A 13353-nucleotide genomic window follows, 5' to 3' on the forward strand; every position below is an offset into this window, starting at 1 on the left:
ATAGTTAGGGCCTTAGTAGTCTACGCCCGAACCATAAAATGCAAAAAAAATACAACAGTGTTTCCATCATATAACAGGAATAATTGCGACCAGTTTGAAAGTGATGGCCAATTCTACGTTCCGGGCAACCTAGGTTTCACTCCAGGGCGTTGCTCCACCAGACCGAATAGTTACGGCCCAAGAAGTCAACGCCAGAAGCATAAAATACGATATAAATACAACAGCTTTTCCATCGTATAAAGCGAATAATTGCAACCAGTGTGAAAGTAATGGTCATTTCTACGTTCCGAGCACCCTAGGCGTCACACTAGGGCGTTGCTCCACCACATCTAATAGCTACGACCTTAGAAGTCAACGCCAGAGGCATAAAGTACAATACAAATACAACAGCGTTTTCATCGTATAAAACGAATAATTGCAACCAGTGTGAAAGTTATGGTCATTTCTACATTCCGGGCAACCTAGGATTCACTCTAGGGCGTTGCTCCACCAGATCGAATAGTTAGGTCCTTAGAAGTAAACGCCAGAAGCATAAAATACGATATAAATACAACAGCGTTTCCATCGTATAAAACGAATAATTGCAACCAGTTTGAAAGTGATGGCCAATTCTACGTTCCGGGCAACCTAGGCCTCACTCTAGGGCGTTGCTCCACCAGTTCGAATAGCTAGTGCCTTAGAAGTCAACGCCAGCAGCATAAAATACAATATAAATACACAGTTTTTCCATCGTATAAAACGAATAATTGCAACCAGTATGAAACTTATGGTCATTTCCACTTTCCGAGCAACCTAGGCTTCACCCTAGGGCGTTGCTCCAACAGATTGAATAGTTAGGGCCTTAGAAGTCAACGCCCGAACCATAAAATGCAAAAAAAATACAACAGTGTTTCCGTCATATATCAGGAATAATTGCAACCAGTTTGAAAGTGATGGCCAATTCTACGTTCCGGGAAACCTAGGCTTCACTCTATTGCGTTGCTCCACCAGATCTAATAGTTAGTGCCTTAGAAGTCAACGCCAGAAGCATAAAATACAATATAAATACAACAGTTTTTCCATCGTATAACAGGATTAATTGCAACCAGTTTGAAGGTGATGGCCAATTCTACCTTCCGGGCTACCTAGGCTTCACTCTAGGGCGTTGCTCCACCAGATCGAATAGATAGTGCCTTAGATGTCAACGCCAGAAGCATAAAATACAATATAAGTACAACAGTGTTTCCATCGTATAAAACGAATAATTGCAACCAGGATGAAACTTATGGTCATTTCTACTTTCCGAGCAAGCTAGGCTTCACCCTAGGGCGTTGCGCCAACAGATTGAATAGTTAGGGCCTTAGAAGTCAACGCCCGAAGCATAAAATGCAATAAAAATACAACAGTGATTCCATCGTATAAAACGAATAATTGCAACCAGGATGAAACTTATGGTCATTTCTACTTTACGAGCAAGCTAGGCTTCACCCTAGTGCGTTGCTCCAAAAGATTGAATAGTTAGGACCTTAGAAGTGATCACCCGAACCATAAAATGCAAAAAAAATACAACAGTGTTTCCATCATATAACAGGAATAATTGCAACCAGTTTGAAAGTGATGGCCAATTCTACGTTCCGGGCAACCTGGGCTTCGCTCTAGGGCGTTGCTTCACCAGATCGAAAAGATAGTGCCTTAGAAGTCAACGCCAGAAGCATAAAATGCGATATAAATACAACAGTTTTTCCATCGTATGAAACAAATAATTGCAACCAGTATGAAACTTATGGTCATTTCTACTTTCCGAGCAACCTAGGCTTCACCCTAGGGCGTTGCTCCAACAGATTGAATAGTTAGGGCCTTAGAAGTCAACGCCCGAACCATAAAATGCAAAAAAAATACAACAGTGTTTCCGTCATATATCAGGAATAATTGCAACCAGTTTGAAAGTGATGGCCAATTCTACGTTCCGGGAAACCTAGGCTTCACTCTATTGCGTTGCTCCACCAGATCTAATAGTTAGTGCCTTAGAAGTCAACGCCAGAAGCATAAAATACAATATAAATACAACAGTTTTTCCATCGTATAAAACGAATAATTGCAACCAGGATGAAACTTATGGTCATTTCTACTTTCCGAGCAAGCTAGGCTTCACCCTAGGGCGTTGCGCCAACAGATTGAATAGTTAGGGCCTTAGAAGTCAACGCCCGAAGCATAAAATGCAATAAAAATACAACAGTGATTCCATCGTATAAAACGAATAATTGCAACCAGGATGAAACTTATGGTCATTTCTACTTTACGAGCAAGCTAGGCTTCACCCTAGTGCGTTGCTCCAAAAGATTGAATAGTTAGGACCTTAGAAGTGATCACCCGAACCATAAAATGCAAAAAAAATACAACAGTGTTTCCATCATATAACAGGAATAATTGCAACCAGTTTGAAAGTGATGGCCAATTCTACGTTCCGGGCAACCTGGGCTTCGCTCTAGGGCGTTGCTTCACCAGATCGAAAAGATAGTGCCTTAGAAGTCAACGCCAGAAGCATAAAATGCGATATAAATACAACAGTTTTTCCATCGTATGAAACAAATAATTGCAACCAGTATGAAACTTATGGTCATTTCTACTTTCCGAGCAACCTAGGCTTCACCCTAGGGCGTTGCTCCAACAGATTGAATAGTTAGGGCCTTAGAAGTCAACGCCCGAACCATAAAATGCAAAAAAAATACAACAGTGTTTCCGTCATATATCAGGAATAATTGCAACCAGTTTGAAAGTGATGGCCAATTCTACGTTCCGGGAAACCTAGGCTTCACTCTATTGCGTTGCTCCACCAGATCTAATAGTTAGTGCCTTAGAAGTCAACGCCAGAAGCATAAAATACAATATAAATACAACAGTTTTTCCATCGTATAACAGGATTAATTGCAACCAGTTTGAAGGTGATGGCCAATTCTACCTTCCGGGCTACCTAGGCTTCACTCTAGGGCGTTGCTCCACCAGATCGAATAGATAGTGCCTTAGATGTCAACGCCAGAAGCATAAAATACAATATAAGTACAACAGTGTTTCCATCGTATAAAACGAATAATTGCAACCAGGATGAAACTTATGGTCATTTCTACTTTCCGAGCAAGCTAGGCTTCACCCTAGGGCGTTGCGCCAACAGATTGAATAGTTAGGGCCTTAGAAGTCAACGCCCGAAGCATAAAATGCAATAAAAATACAACAGTGATTCCATCGTATAAAACGAATAATTGCAACCAGGATGAAACTTATGGTGATTTCTACTTTACGAGCAAGCTAGGCTTCACCCTAGTGCGTTGCTCCAAAAGATTGAATAGTTAGGACCTTAGAAGTGATCACCCGAACCATAAAATGCAAAAAAAATACAACAGTGTTTCCATCATATAACAGGAATAATTGCAACCAGTTTGAAAGTGATGGCCAATTCTACGTTCCGGGCAACCTGGGCTTCGCTCTAGGGCGTTGCTTCACCAGATCGAAAAGATAGTGCCTTAGAAGTCAACGCCAGAAGCATAAAATGCGATATAAATACAACAGTTTTTCCATCGTATGAAACAAATAATTGCAACCAGTATGAAACTTATGGTCATTTCTACTTTCCGAGCAACCTAGGCTTCACCCTAGGGCGTTGCTCCAACAGATTGAATAGTTAGGGCCTTAGAAGTCAACGCCCGAACCATAAAATGCAAAAAAAATACAACAGTGTTTCCGTCATATATCAGGAATAATTGCAACCAGTTTGAAAGTGATGGCCAATTCTACGTTCCGGGAAACCTAGGCTTCACTCTATTGCGTTGCTCCACCAGATCTAATAGTTAGTGCCTTAGAAGTCAACGCCAGAAGCATAAAATACAATATAAATACAACAGTTTTTCCATCGTATAAAACGAATAATTGCAACCAGGATGAAACTTATGGTCATTTCTACTTTCCGAGCAAGCTAGGATTCACCCTAGGGCGTTGCGCCAACAGATTGAATAGTTAGGGCCTTAGAAGTCAACGCCCGAAGCATAAAATGCAATAAAAATACAACAGTGATTCCATCGTATAAAACGAATAATTGCAACCAGGATGAAACTTATGGTCATTTCTACTTTACGAGCAAGCTAGGCTTCACCCTAGTGCGTTGCTCCAAAAGATTGAATAGTTAGGACCTTAGAAGTGATCACCCGAACCATAAAATGCAAAAAAAATACAACAGTGTTTCCATCATATAACAGGAATAATTGCAACCAGTTTGAAAGTGATGGCCAATTCTACGTTCCGGGCAACCTGGGCTTCGCTCTAGGGCGTTGCTTCACCAGATCGAAAAGATAGTGCCTTAGAAGTCAACGCCAGAAGCATAAAATGCGATATAAATACAACAGTTTTTCCATTGTATGAAACAAATAATTGCAACCAGTATGAAACTTATGGTCATTTCTACTTTCCGAGCAACCTAGGCTTCACCCTAGGGCGTTGCTCCAACAGATTGAATAGTTAGGGCCTTAGAAGTCAACGCCCGAACCATAAAATGCAAAAAAAATACAACAGTGTTTCCGTCATATATCAGGAATAATTGCAACCAGTTTGAAAGTGATGGCCAATTCTACGTTCCGGGAAACCTAGGCTTCACTCTATTGCGTTGCTCCACCAGATCTAATAGTTAGTGCCTTAGAAGTCAACGCCAGAAGCATAAAATACAATATAAATACAACAGTTTTTCCATCGTATAACAGGATTAATTGCAACCAGTTTGAAGGTGATGGCCAATTCTACCTTCCGGGCTACCTAGGCTTCACTCTAGGGCGTTGCTCCACCAGATCGAATAGATAGTGCCTTAGAAGTCAACGCCAGAAGCATATAATACAATATAAGTACAACAGTGTTTCCATCGTATAAAACGAATAATTGCAACCAGGATGAAACTTATGGTCATTTCTACTTTCCGAGCAAGCTAGGCTTCACCCTAGGGCGTTGCGCCAACAGATTGAATAGTTAGGGCCTTAGAAGTCAACGCCCGAAGCATAAAATGCAATAAAAATACAACAGTGATTCCATCGTATAAAACGAATAATTGCAACCAGGATGAAACTTATGGTCATTTCTACTTTACGAGCAAGCTAGGCTTCACCCTAGTGCGTTGCTCCAAAAGATTGAGTAGTTAGGACCTTAGAAGTGATCACCCGAACCATAAAATGCAAAAAAAATACAACAGTGTTTCCACCATATAACAGGAATAATTGCAACCAGTTTGAAAGTGATGGCCAATGCTACGTTCCGGGCAACCTGGGCTTCGCTCTAGGGCGTTGCTTCACCAGATCGAAAAGATAGTGCCTTAGAAGTCAACGCCAGAAGCATAAAATGCGATATAAATACAACAGTTTTTCCATCGTATGAAACAAATAATTGCAACCAGTATGAAACTTAGGGTCACTTCTACCTTCCGAGTAACCTAGGCTTCACCCTAGGTCGTAGCTCCAACGGATTGAATAGTTAGGCCCTTAGTAGTCTACGCCCGAACCATAAAATGCAAAAAAAATACAACAGTGTTTCCATCATATAACAGGAATAATTGCGACCAGTTTGAAAGTGATGGCCAATTCTACGTTCCGGGCAACCTAGGTTTCACTCCAGGGCGTTGCTCCACCAGACCGAATAGTTACGGCCCAAGAAGTCAACGCCAGAAGCATAAAATACGATATAAATACAACAGCTTTTCCATCGTATAAAGCGAATAATTGCAACCAGTGTGAAAGTAATGGTCATTTCTACGTTCCGAGCACCCTAGGCGTCACACTAGGGCGTTGCTCCACCACATCTAATAGCTACGACCTTAGAAGTCAACGCCAGAGGCATAAAGTACAATACAAATACAACAGCGTTTGCATCGTATAAAACGAATAATTGCAACCAGTGTGAAAGTTATGGTCATTTCTACATTCCGAGCCACCTAGGATCCACTCTAGGGCGTTGCTCCACCAGATCGAATAGTTAGGTCCTTAGAAGCAAACGCCAGAAGCATAAAATACGATATAAATACAACAGCGTTTCCATCGTATAAAACGAATAATTGCAACCAGTGTGGAAGTTACGGTCATTTCTACATTCCGAGCTACCTAGGATCCACTCTAGGGCGTTGCTCCACCAGATCGAATAGTTAGGTCCTTAGAAGTAAACGCCAGAAGCATAAAATACGATATAAATACAACAGCGTTTGCATCGTATAAAACGAATATTTGCAACCAGTGTGAAAGTTATGGTCATTTCTACATTCCGAGCAGCCTAGGATTCACTCTAGGGCGTTGCTCCACCGGATCGAATAGTTAGGTCTTTAGAAGTAAACGCCAGAAGCATAAAAAACTATATAAATACAACAGCTTTTCCATCGTATAAAAGGAATAATTGCAAACAGTGTGAAGGTAATGGTCATTTCTACGTTCCGGGCAAGCTAGGCTTCACCCTATGCCGTTGTTCCACCAGATCGAATAGTTAGGGCCTAAGAAGTGAACGCCAGAAGCATAAAATGCAATAAAAATACAACAGTTTTTCCAATCTATAACAGGATTAATTGCAACCAGTTTGAAAGTGATGGTCATTTCTGCGTTCCGGGCAACCTAGGCTTCACTCTAGGGCATTGCTCCACCAGATCGAATAGTTAGGACCTAAGAAGTCAACGCCAGAATCATAAAATGCAATATTAATACAACAGTTTTTCCATCGTATAAAACGAATAATTGCTACCGGTGTGAAAGTTATGGTCATTTCTACGTTCCGGGCAACCTAGGCTTCACCCTAGGGCGCTGCTCCACCAGATCGAATAGTTAGTGCCCTAGAAGTCAGCGCCAGAAGCATAAAATACAATATAAATACAACAGTTTTTCCATCGTATCTAACGAATAATTGCAACCAGTATGAAAGTTATGGTCATTTCTACGTTCCGGGCAACCTAGGCTTCACCCTAGGGCGCTGCTCCACCAGATCGAATAGTTAGTGCCCTAGAAGTCAACGCCCGAAGCATGAAATACAACATAAATAGAACAGTTTTTCCATCGTATAAAACGAATAATTGCTATCAGTGTGAAAGTTAGAGTAATTTCTACGTTCCGGCCAACCTAGGTTTCACTCTAGGGCGTTGCTCCACCAGATCGCATAGCTAGGGACTTAGAATTCAACGCCATAAGAATAAAATACAATATAAGTACAACAGTTTTTCCATCGTATAAAATGAATAATAGCACACAGTGTGAAGGTAATGGTCATTTCTACGTTCCGGACAACCTAGGCTTCACTCTAGGGCGTTGTTCCACCACATCGAATATCTACGGCCTTAGAAGTCAACGCTAGAAGCATAAAATACAATAAAAATGCAAGAGTTTTTCCATCGTATAGCATGAATAATTGCAACCGGTATTAATGTTATTTTCATTTCTACGTTCCGGGCAACCTAGGATTGACTGTAGGGTGTTGCTCCACCAGATCGAATAGGTAGGGCCATAGAAGTCAACGCCCGAAGCATAAAATACACTAAATATACAAGAGCTTTTCCGTCGTATAACAGAAATAATTGCAACCAGTGTGCAAGTGATGGTCATTTCTACGTTCCGGGCAACCTAGGCTTCACTCTATGGCATTGCTCCACCAGATCGAATAGTTAGGGCCTAAGAAGTCAACGCCAGAGACATAAAATACGATATGAATACAACAGCTTTTCCATCGTATAGCATGAATAATTGCAACCAGTGTGAAAGTTATGGTCATTTCTACGTTCCGGGCAACCTAGGCTTCACCCTAGGGCGCTGCTCCACCAGATCGAATAGTTAGTACCCTAGAAGTCAGCGCCAGAAGCATAAAATACAATATAAATACAACAGTTTTTCCATCGTATCTAACGAATAATTGCAACCAGTATGAAAGTTATGGTCATTTCTACGTTCCGGGCAACCTAGGCTTCACCCTAGGGCGCTGCTCCACCAGATCGAATAGTTAGTGCCCTAGAAGTCAACGCCCGAAGCATGAAATACAACATAAATAGAACAGTTTTTCCATCGTATAAAACGAATAATTGCTATCAGTGTGAAAGTTAGAGTAATTTCTACGTTCCGGCCAACCTAGGTTTCACTCTAGGGCGTTGCTCCACCAGATCGCATAGCTAGGGACTTAGAATTCAACGCCATAAGAATAAAATACAATATAAGTACAACAGTTTTTCCATCGTATAAAATGAATAATAGCACACAGTGTGAAGGTAATGGTCATTTCTACGTTCCGGACAACCTAGGCTTCACTCTAGGGCGTTGTTCCACCACATCGAATATCTACGGCCTTAGAAGTCAACGCTAGAAGCATAAAATACAATAAAAATGCAAGAGTTTTTCCATCGTATAGCATGAATAATTGCAACCGGTATTAATGTTATTTTCATTTCTACGTTCCGGGCAACCTAGGATTGACTGTAGGGTGTTGCTCCACCAGATCGAATAGGTAGGGCCATAGAAGTCAACGCCCGAAGCATAAAATACACTAAATATACAAGAGCTTTTCCGTCGTATAACAGAAATAATTGCAACCAGTGTGCAAGTGATGGTCATTTCTACGTTCCGGGCAACCTAGGCTTCACTCTATGGCATTGCTCCACCAGATCGAATAGTTAGGGCCTAAGAAGTCAACGCCAGAGACATAAAATACGATATGAATACAACAGCTTTTCCATCGTATAGCATGAATAATTGCAACCAGTGTGAAAGTTATGGTCATTTCTACGTTCCGGGCAACCTAGGCTTCACCCTAGGGCGCTGCTCCACCAGATCGAATAGTTAGTACCCTAGAAGTCAGCGCCAGAAGCATAAAATACAATATAAATACAACAGTTTTTCCATCGTATAAAACGAATAATTGCAGCCAGTGTGAAAGTTATGGTCATTTCTACTTTCCGGGCAACCTAGGCTTCACCCTAGGGCGTTGTTCCAACAGATTGAATAGTTAGGGCCTTAGAAGTCAACGCCCGAAGCATGAAATACAACATAAATAGATCAGTTTTTCCATCTAATAAAACGAATAATTGCTATCAGTGTGTAAGTTATGGTAATTTCTACATTCCGGGCAACCTAGGATTCACTCTAGGGCGTTGCTCCACCAGATCGAATAGTTAGGTCCTTAGAAGTAAACGCCAGAAACATAAAATACGATATAAATACAACAGCGTCTCCATCGTATAAAACGAATAATTGCAATCAGTGTGAAAGTTATGGTCATTTCTACATTTCGAGCAACCTAGGATTCACTCTAGGGTGTTGCTCCACCAGATCGAATAGTTAGGTCCGCAAAAGTAAACGCCAGAAGCATAAAATACGATATAAATACAACAGCGTTTCCATCGTATAAAACGAATAATTGCAACCAGTTTGAAAGTGATGGCCAATTCTACGTTCCGGGCAACCTAGGCCTCACTCTAGGGCGTTGCTCCACCAGTTCGAATAGCTAGTGCCTTAGAAGTCAACGCCAGCAGCATAAAATACAATATAAATACACAGTTTTTCCATCGTATAAAACGAATAATTGCAACCAGTTTGAAACTTATGGTCATTTCCACTTTCCGAGCAACCTAGGCTTCACCCTAGGGCGTTGCTCCAACAGATTGAATAGTTAGGGCCTTAGAAGTCAACGCCCGAACCATAAAATGCAAAAAAAATACAACAGTGTTTCCGTCATATATCAGGAATAATTGCAACCAGTTTGAAAGTGATGGCCAATTCTACGTTCCGGGAAACCAAGGCTTCACTCTATTGCGTTGCTCCACCAGATCTAATAGTTAGTGCCTTAGAAGTCAACGCCAGAAGCATAAAATACAATATAAATACAACAGTTTTTCCATCGTATAACAGGATTAATTGCAACCAGTTTGAAGGTGATGGCCAATTCTACCTTCCGGGCTACCTAGGCTTCACTCTAGGGCGTTGCTCCACCAGATCGAATAGATAGTGCCTTAGATGTCAACGCCAGAAGCATAAAATACAATATAAGTACAACAGTGTTTCCATCGTATAAAACGAATAATTGCAACCAGGATGAAACTTATGGTCATTTCTACTTTCCGAGCAAGCTAGGCTTCACCCTAGGGCGTTGCGCCAACAGATTGAATAGTTAGGGCCTTAGAAGTCAACGCCCGAAGCATAAAATGCAATAAAAATACAACAGTGATTCCATCGTATAAAACGAATAATTGCAACCAGGATGAAACTTATGGTGATTTCTACTTTCCGAGCAACCTAGGCTTCACCCTAGGGCGTTGCTCCAACAGATTGAATAGTTAGGGCCTTAGAAGTCAACGCCCGAACCATAAAATGCAAAAAAAATACAACAGTGTTTCCGTCATATATCAGGAATAATTGCAACCAGTTTGAAAGTGATGGCCAATTCTACGTTCCGGGAAACCTAGGCTTCACTCTATTGCGTTGCTCCACCAGATCTAATAGTTAGTGCCTTAGAAGTCAACGCCAGAAGCATAAAATACAATATAAATACAACAGTTTTTCCATCGTATAAAACGAATAATTGCAACCAGGATGAAACTTATGGTCATTTCTACTTTCCGAGCAAGCTAGGATTCACCCTAGGGCGTTGCGCCAACAGATTGAATAGTTAGGGCCTTAGAAGTCAACGCCCGAAGCATAAAATGCAATAAAAATACAACAGTGATTCCATCGTATAAAACGAATAATTGCAACCAGGATGAAACTTATGGTCATTTCTACTTTACGAGCAAGCTAGGCTTCACCCTAGTGCGTTGCTCCAAAAGATTGAATAGTTAGGACCTTAGAAGTGATCACCCGAACCATAAAATGCAAAAAAAATACAACAGTGTTTCCATCATATAACAGGAATAATTGCAACCAGTTTGAAAGTGATGGCCAATTCTACGTTCCGGGCAACCTGGGCTTCGCTCTAGGGCGTTGCTTCACCAGATCGAAAAGATAGTGCCTTAGAAGTCAACGCCAGAAGCATAAAATGCGATATAAATACAACAGTTTTTCCATCGTATGAAACAAATAATTGCAACCAGTATGAAACTTATGGTCATTTCTACTTTCCGAGCAACCTAGGCTTCACCCTAGGGCGTTGCTCCAACAGATTGAATAGTTAGGGCCTTAGAAGTCAACGCCCGAACCATAAAATGCAAAAAAAATACAACAGTGTTTCCGTCATATATCAGGAATAATTGCAACCAGTTTGAAAGTGATGGCCAATTCTACGTTCCGGGAAACCTAGGCTTCACTCTATTGCGTTGCTCCACCAGATCTAATAGTTAGTGCCTTAGAAGTCAACGCCAGAAGCATAAAATACAATATAAATACAACAGTTTTTCCATCGTATAACAGGATTAATTGCAACCAGTTTGAAGGTGATGGCCAATTCTACCTTCCGGGCTACCTAGGCTTCACTCTAGGGCGTTGCTCCACCAGATCGAATAGATAGTGCCTTAGAAGTCAACGCCAGAAGCATATAATACAATATAAGTACAACAGTGTTTCCATCGTATAAAACGAATAATTGCAACCAGGATGAAACTTATGGTCATTTCTACTTTCCGAGCAAGCTAGGCTTCACCCTAGGGCGTTGCGCCAACAGATTGAATAGTTAGGGCCTTAGAAGTCAACGCCCGAAGCATAAAATGCAATAAAAATACAACAGTGATTCCATCGTATAAAACGAATAATTGCAACCAGGATGAAACTTATGGTCATTTCTACTTTACGAGCAAGCTAGGCTTCACCCTAGTGCGTTGCTCCAAAAGATTGAGTAGTTAGGACCTTAGAAGTGATCACCCGAACCATAAAATGCAAAAAAAATACAACAGTGTTTCCACCATATAACAGGAATAATTGCAACCAGTTTGAAAGTGATGGCCAATTCTACGTTCCGGGCAACCTGGGCTTCGCTCTAGGGCGTTGCTTCACCAGATCGAAAAGATAGTGCCTTAGAAGTCAACGCCAGAAGCATAAAATGCGATATAAATACAACAGTTTTTCCATCGTATGAAACAAATAATTGCAACCAGTATGAAACTTAGGGTCACTTCTACCTTCCGAGTAACCTAGGCTTCACCCTAGGTCGTAGCTCCAACGGATTGAATAGTTAGGCCCTTAGTAGTCTACGCCCGAACCATAAAATGCAAAAAAAATACAACAGTGTTTCCATCATATAACAGGAATAATTGCGACCAGTTTGAAAGTGATGGCCAATTCTACGTTCCGGGCAACCTAGGTTTCACTCCAGGGCGTTGCTCCACCAGACCGAATAGTTACGGCCCAAGAAGTCAACGCCAGAAGCATAAAATACGATATAAATACAACAGCTTTTCCATCGTATAAAGCGAATAATTGCAACCAGTGTGAAAGTAATGGTCATTTCTACGTTCCGAGCACCCTAGGCGTCACACTAGGGCGTTGCTCCACCACATCTAATAGCTACGACCTTAGAAGTCAACGCCAGAGGCATAAAGTACAATACAAATACAACAGCGTTTGCATCGTATAAAACGAATAATTGCAACCAGTGTGAAAGTTATGGTCATTTCTACATTCCGAGCCACCTAGGATCCACTCTAGGGCGTTGCTCCACCAGATCGAATAGTTAGGTCCTTAGAAGCAAACGCCAGAAGCATAAAATACGATATAAATACAACAGCGTTTCCATCGTATAAAACGAATAATTGCAACCAGTGTGGAAGTTACGGTCATTTCTACATTCCGAGCTACCTAGGATCCACTCTAGGGCGTTGCTCCACCAGATCGAATAGTTAGGTCCTTAGAAGTAAACGCCAGAAGCATAAAATACGATATAAATACAACAGCGTTTGCATCGTATAAAACGAATATTTGCAACCAGTGTGAAAGTTATGGTCATTTCTACATTCCGAGCAGCCTAGGATTCACTCTAGGGCGTTGCTCCACCGGATCGAATAGTTAGGTCTTTAGAAGTAAACGCCAGAAGCATAAAAAACTATATAAATACAACAGCTTTTCCATCGTATAAAAGGAATAATTGCAAACAGTGTGAAGGTAATGGTCATTTCTACGTTCCGGGCAAGCTAGGCTTCACCCTATGCCGTTGTTCCACCAGATCGAATAGTTAGGGCCTAAGAAGTGAACGCCAGAAGCATAAAATGCAATAAAAATACAACAGTTTTTCCAATCTATAACAGGATTAATTGCAACCAGTTTGAAAGTGATGGTCATTTCTGCGTTCCGGGCAACCTAGGCTTCACTCTAGGGCATTGCTCCACCAGATCGAATAGTTAGGACCTAAGAAGTCAACGCCAGAATCATAAAATGCAATATTAATACAACAGTTTTTCCATCGTATAAA

The sequence above is a fragment of the Calliopsis andreniformis genome, unplaced genomic scaffold (assembly GCF_051401765.1).
Source record: "Calliopsis andreniformis isolate RMS-2024a unplaced genomic scaffold, iyCalAndr_principal scaffold0004, whole genome shotgun sequence".
NCBI lineage: Eukaryota > Metazoa > Arthropoda > Insecta > Hymenoptera > Andrenidae > Calliopsis > Calliopsis andreniformis.